Consider the following 7,222-nt stretch of genomic DNA (forward strand, 5'->3'; position numbering starts at 1 on the left):
GGGCCGGCCCGGTGGCGCACTGGAGAGTGCGCCGCTTGGGAGCGTGGCGGTGCTCCCGCCGAGGGTTCGGATCCCATGTGGTGACCGGTTCCCGCTCACTGGCTGAGCGCGGCGCGGGCGCAACACTGAGGGTTGCGATCCCGTTGCCGGTCCCCGGTACAGGCGCAACACCGAGGGTTGCGATCCCGTTACCGGCCAGTAAAAAAGACGAAAAGGAAAAAAAAAAATAATAAAATAAAATAAAATAAAATTAATCTTACTTGTTTCTTTTTACTTTTTTTTAAACTGTGGCTATAAAAAATTTTAAAATTATATATATGCCTTGCATATATTCTATTGGACAGCATGGATCTATAATATCAATGTTTAAGGCATCAAACAACCAAACTTACAAATGAACACGTGAAACAAAACCAACTTGTTCACAATCCATACCCTGGATGCTATGAAGGGGGAAAAAAAAAAAAAAAAAGACAGAATGAGTGAAGCTTAAATTAAAACAAAATGAAAACAACTACAACACAAAAACACACATACAATAAAAAAATAACCAGAAAAAGGAAATTATATGAAGAATACAAAAAGAAAAACACAAAAGATCTTGTGCATAAGAATTCTCCAAACACAGAATTCTATCAATTTAAGGAAGAAACTAATAATTACAGGAACTAATCATTGTAAAACTAACACAAAACTCAAATAAGAACTCTATAAATCAATGAGGATTGGGGGAAAAAAATCCATTTAGGGGCTTTGAGAAAAGATATTTACTGACATACAAAATGTTCAACATATAGAAATTCTGTATCCTCACTTTCCAAAACAGATCATAAGATTTATAAACCTGTACATGTATATACTCTACACTTGCCCTTCAGAATTTCAAATGGTAGGTTTTTTCCCAAAGGGGAACCAACCTAAATTAGTCTAAATGACAAGGCATACCTATACTACTAAGAAAGAAAGACTAAAGAGTGTGTTGTTTCATAAACTTGGCTGTGACTAAAGAAAAAGAGAAAGCCTCACATTTTTGTGAATAATGAGTAGTATAGTGATTTTCAAAGTATAGTCCAGGGACAACTGGGGTCTCAGTCCCCTAAAAGGGCTTGCCAAGGTCAAAATTATTTTCAAAGTAATATAAAAAAGTTATTTGCCTTTTTCACTTTTATTCTCTCCGTGTTTTCCAGAGGTTTTTGCATGATGTGTGATATTGCAACAGACGGAATGCAGAAGCCAATGAGAAGTCCATTGTCTCTTATCAAGACAGATAAAGAGATTTGTAAAAATGTAAAATGATGCAGCTCTTCTCACTAAGTTCTTAATTGTTTTGGAAAATAGCTATTTTTCATAAAAAATGTTATTTAGGTTACCATGTAAAGAGGTTACTTTTTAAAATGAATTACAGATAAGCATTTTTTTTTTATATTTCCCAATTTTAATTTCTATTACAGCAAATATAAATCAACTCAACCCACATAAACCAAAGCTCTTTGGGATACCGGAAATTTTTAAGAGCATGAAGAGGTCCTGAGACCAAAAGGCCTGATATACCACTGAAGGTGTGATAAGAGATAAGTGACAACCCCCCACCCCCAACTCTTCCTACCTCTGCACTGGAAGACTATTACTGCTATTTATATCACAGAAATTTCTGACAGTTCAAACTCTCCACTGACCAGTGAAGAAAGAAGTCTGGTGGGGGTAAGACTGGACGGGAAATTAAAGGCAAAGAAACTAAATGCTTCCTTTTCAGTTAGAAGGCTGCCATTCTGATTTGAAGGCAAAATTCTAGGCAATTATATAGAAGATGTTTCAAAATTAACTAACCTCCATGTTTATGCCATTGCTTTCACATTCCTCCCACAGCTGCTTGAAAATTCATACAAAACCCAACCCTAATCTATTCAGTATAAAAACTAGATACTCAGAGGTTGATTTAATAATATACTTATCTTCAATGAAATATTTAAATGATTCCATACTACCTTCATCCTCAAACTGTTCTCCTACCAAAATTGATGCTTATGCAGAAAATGCCATACTTGCATATTAAGAAGAGAATGCAAGGCTTACTATGGATAAAAACAGAATTAATTTCTGAGTAATAACATTTCTTATAATTTCTGTAATCCATAAAGTAAAAATTTTAAATTGAATTTCAAAGCAGCCAACTTCTCAATGTACCAATCTAAAAGGAAAGAAAATTTTGAAAACAGACTTGCTTAGTTCTATTAGCAATCATTTTGCGCTCAGATACACTACTAAATTGAGAAACAACTCAATTCAATCTGGGAGGAAAGGCTGCAAAAGTTAACTTTAATTAATAGTGAAAATTCTTTTTTGTCATCAAAATATTTTTATAACTCAGTACCAAATTGCAAATGACCATTTCACTAAGGTATTAGTAAAGCTCTGGGTCTTCTAGCCTCCAGGCTGGCACCTATTATCCACATTACTTCGCTTTTCAGGTATGTTTAGCATTTAGTCATCTTATCATACAAGAAACCTTATAAGAGTGCCAGCCCGTGGCTCACTTGGGAGAGTGTGGTGCTGATAACACCAAGTCAAGGGTTCAGATCCCTATATAGGGATGGCCGGTTTGCTCACTTGGGAGAGTGTGGTGCTGACAACACCAAGTCAAGGGTTAAGATCCCCTTACTGGTCATCTTTAAAAAAAAAAACAAAAAAAACCCCACCCCTCCTTTAATGCTATTTTTCATCAGAAGACTCTAATGCTCCTGCTTATTCCTCACTACAAATAGAAGTAGTCCAAGAGTGATGTCACGGAAAACAGTTTCCCTAGCCTTTAGAGATTGGATCCAGTGAGAATTCTAGGAAAAGCCTCTATTGGGGAATAAAACCCCAAATCTTCTAGGTTACATCCTAACATTAAATCACAAATACTGTAATGTTAGCATTTTTGCTATCCACAAGAATCATACAACTAAACTAAATCTTTTGGAAAATCTTGATGTTATGATAGATTTCCTGCAAATCTTTAAAGTACATGATGCAAAGTCATTAACTAATTCAAACATTTTATCAGAGACAAAGGATAATTTTTCTATCCATTCTTATCTGTTTCAGTGATTCAGCCAGATAAGCTTTAAGGATCTTCTTACACTAAAAACGGAAAATCTGAGAACGTGGTTTCTTTATTCCAAAGTTTAAATTTCTAATTCTGAAAAGGTCTTCCACTTTTGGACCAACAGCAATACAACACCTTGGCAGAGATGAACTATGAAAGCGTTTCCAATGACTCCTAAAATGGCAATAACAATTATCTCCTATTACTCTCCCCCTTGCTGTTCCTTGAAAACCAGCCACACTCCCACCGTTAAGCCTTTCTATTTGCTGCTCCCTCTGCCTGGATCACTCTATGCCCAGATACATATGGCTCCCTCCAGGTCTTTACTCCAGTGTCATCTCATCTCTTTTAAAACTGTAACATCCCACCCGTCCCATCAACCAGACAATCCCCATCTTCCTTCTCTACTTTACTTGTCTCCATAGTATGTTAAATAGTGATATGAGATATTTACTTCACTTATTTAGTTTGCTTTCTGCTTCATATTTTTGTTTTGTTTCATTGACTGTTGTATCTCCAGCACCTAGAACAGTCCTTGGCACACAGTAAGTGCTTAATAAGTATTTGCTGGATGAATGGATAAATTTAATCCTCACAACCTCCTATGTCTGTAACCATCCTTGATTTAAAGATGAGAAAATCAAAGCTCATAGAGATTAAGTAATGTGCCCAAGGCTATGATTACAAATAAGTTGTGGATCCAGGGTTTGCTTGACTTCAGATCCTTCACCATTAACCACTGCTTATCTACAAGGCCTCACCAATGACTCCCTTTCTTTTCTCTTCAATTAAAAAATCCCACACGTGGGCCGGCCCCGCGGCTCACTGGCGAGAGTGCGGCGCGCTGGTAGAGCCGAGGCCGCGGGTTCGGATCCTATATAGGGGTGGCGGATGCGTTGGCTGAGCACGGTGCGGCCGGTCTCAAAAAGGACGGGGAGAAAAAACCAAAAAACAAAAACAAATCCCACATGAGCTACAGCGCTCTAATTCAGAGGAAATATATGCTAATAAATTAATCCTCCACCACCACCACCACCATCACCACCACCACCAACACCACCTCCCCAGCTGAAGATTTATTCTTCTCACAATTACTGTCATTCACTCTCAAAACATTTGCACTAGTTAAGGTCAAGCTTGACAGCAGGTCAGCAACATCATTTGTAGAGCCCCTTGTTCAAAACTCAGCAAAAGGGGCTGGCCAGTTAGCTCAACTGGTTAGAGCATGGTGTTTCAACATCAAGGTCAAGGGTTTGGATCCCCATACCTGCCGGTTGCCAAACAAACAAACAAAAATCAGGGAAAAAAGCCATTAAAGATACTAAAATACAAAGCTTTTCCCTTTCTTCTGTTGCTCTTGACTTGTCATGTTTTTTATTTGCTGTTTAGTGTCATTCTAAGTAAAGAAAAATTTTAAATTTAAATTATTAGCATGAATTTTACTGTTCACCTTTATATTGTACAATGCCAGTTTTTTGGGTTTTTTTTGACCGGTAACGGGATCGTAACCCCTGGCTTGGTGTTGTCTGCATCACGCTCAGCCAGTGAGCACACCGGCCAATCCTATATAGGATCCGAACCCGCCGCCTTCAGCGCTACCAGCGCCGCACTCTCCCGAGTGAGCCACGGGGTCGGCCCATACAATGCCAGTTTTACACACAGATCATTAAACCAAGTGTGGGACCCTTCTGAGTACCTATGAACCCAAGCCAGCCTTGGTTCCAAAACTTTAGTCCCAAATAATCCAAATCAAGTCAGAGAGAAGGTCAAACCTTAAAATTCCCAATAAAGCAGTGATTTGCCAAAATTTTACCATCAGGACAAGCGATAAATCCAGTGTATGAAAGCAGACACTTTAAAGTGGGCTCTTCCTTTTGCTGTTTTAATCTTGTCTGCCTTATATTATTCTACCTTTCTACAAAACACAAAAGCATACTCTGAAAAACAACCGGTATTGGGCTAGAGGATTATATATTTACTAAAACACCTAACTACTCAGAAAAACATTTGTTAGCTAAGAATAATATACCCAGGGCCGGCCGGTGGCTCACTCGGGAGGGTGCAGTGCTGATAACACCAAGGCCCCGGGTTCGGATCCCATATAGGGATGGCCGGTTCGCTCACTGGCTGAGCGTGGTGCTGACGACACCAAGTCAAGGGTTAAGATCCCCTTACCGGTCATCTTTATATGGGAAATAAAATAAAATAAAATAAAATAAAATAAAATAAAATAAAAATAATATACCAAAAAGGGAAAAAAAGCTTCTCTTTCACTTTTTGTGGACCTTTTTCTGAAACCAAACCATGCTACATTTTTGATGTGCCAAGTAAGAATGATTCCATACTGATCTGTTACAAATATAAATTCTGGCAAATAAATTCAATTTTCTTTTCTTTTTTTTGTCTTTTGTCTTTTTCCGTGTCCGGCAACGGATCGCAACCCTCAGTGTTGCCCCCGTACCGGACCGGGGACCAGCAACGGGATTGCAACCCTCGGCGTTGCTCCCGCGCCTCGCTCAGCCAGTGAGCGGGAACCGGTCTGCATGTGGGATCCGAACGCTGGGGCGGGAGCGCCGCCACGCTTCCCAAGCGGCGCACTTATCCAGTGCGCCACCGGGCCGGCCCTAAATTCAATTTTCAAACCACAAATATTTACTATCCTACTATTTCCCCCAATTAATCAGCAATAATGAATGCAGATGAACATCCTTTACCACTGATAAACTGTGACCCTAAGCACCTACTAAGTGTTGTGACGATTAAAGTGAGAAGTAAATTACATAAATATTACATTAAGTGCCAAAAAGTTGAAATTTTCTATACATTTCTAGATCTATTAAAAATTACAGAAACATGAATGCATTTATAAGCTCTTCAAAAACAATTTTCAAATTAATAGAGGTATTCAGGCATCCTTTTCCCTAAATATGAAAAATGGACATTAAAATTAGAGGATATATGTCTAAAAAAAGCATTTTCTAAATCACAATTTAATCAAATTAACGAAGAAAAACAAATCCAGAAAATACAAAAGACTAAACAAATGTAAGGTGTTAAATAAATATTCTGAGTAAGAAAAAGGCCCTAAGCGGCCTAGAAAGATGAAAAGCAAAGCCCTACAGTAACGTTAAATTTGAATTAAAGAATACCGTTATTTAAATAAGCAGTTAACATTTCGTAGGAGGAAGGCCAAGCAACGTGACTATTATATATCTACCAATTCACAGCACTGCTTTGCTATTCCATACTTATTTGCTTATACTTATAATACAGAAATAAAGAGGCAGCAACAGTTAGCCACTACAACATTAACCACTCTGGCAGAGCTTACTTTAAAAATGGCCTTGCATTTTTACAACACTTTACAGCTACAGATTATTTTCACATATATGACCTCATAAAGTCCTCGCTACCCTGTGATGTGGGTATTAACTAGATTTCATAGATAAGAAACCGAGGCTTGGTAACACGATTTTCTCAGTCACCCAGTCAAACCCAGACCTTACGATTCCACGTTTTGTGTCTCGAATTCCGCATAGTTCTATTTCAGGCATAAATTGAATTTTTAAAGGGAAGGAACGGGTTAGGGAAAAAATAATCATGGTACCTGCAGCTGTGTGCTGCAAAAAATGGCTGAATTATGCTTCTTCCTTTTTTTTTTTTTTTTTTCCTCTCTCCCTCTGAAAAAAAATTAGATTGCAAACAATTTAAGTAAACTCAAAGACAAATTAGGTCCCAGCGTCTACCAAATGTTCGACCCAGGTCTGTGCAGACAGGCCACCGAAGCCGTGCCTAGCTCGGGGCCCCGGGCGAAGCCTGAGCTCGGCAGGCCGGCGGCCAGGGGCGGCTACGCACTTCGGGGGTCCTGTCCAGCCTCTAGTGGACGGCAGTCTGCATCAGGAAGAAGCGGGCCGGCGGGCCGATAGGTGGGCGGCCGGGCGCCGGGACGGCACTCGGCAGGCTCCTCGAACGTCTACAAGAGGCCGCTCCCTGGCCCGGCCAGGGCGCTCCAGCGGGGGGCGAAACTGCGCGCCTGCGGGCCCCTAGGAACCAGTCCTGGGAAAGAAGACAGCACAGAGTCGCGAGTCTAGACAGTCGGGCTCGGCGAAAGGCGGCGCGGCGTCCGGGCCGCGA

General features: G+C 39.9%; 1 protein-coding gene across 1 annotated transcript in view; it reads right to left on the reverse strand.

Annotated features, from left to right (window-relative positions):
• The window catches only part of KLHL15 (kelch-like family member 15), a 39,974-nt gene extending 32,753 nt beyond the window's left edge, over nucleotides 1-7,221 (reverse strand). The window contains exon 1 of the mRNA XM_008580136.1: nucleotides 6,944-7,221. The gene's annotated coding sequence lies outside the window, so the exon portion shown is untranslated. The remainder of the gene's footprint in view (nucleotides 1-6,943) is intronic.
• Between the last annotated feature and the right edge of the window lies 1 nt (nucleotide 7,222).

The sequence above is a fragment of the Galeopterus variegatus genome, unplaced genomic scaffold, assembly GCF_000696425.1.
Source record: "Galeopterus variegatus unplaced genomic scaffold, G_variegatus-3.0.2 Scaffold2032, whole genome shotgun sequence".
Lineage (NCBI taxonomy): Eukaryota > Metazoa > Chordata > Mammalia > Dermoptera > Cynocephalidae > Galeopterus > Galeopterus variegatus.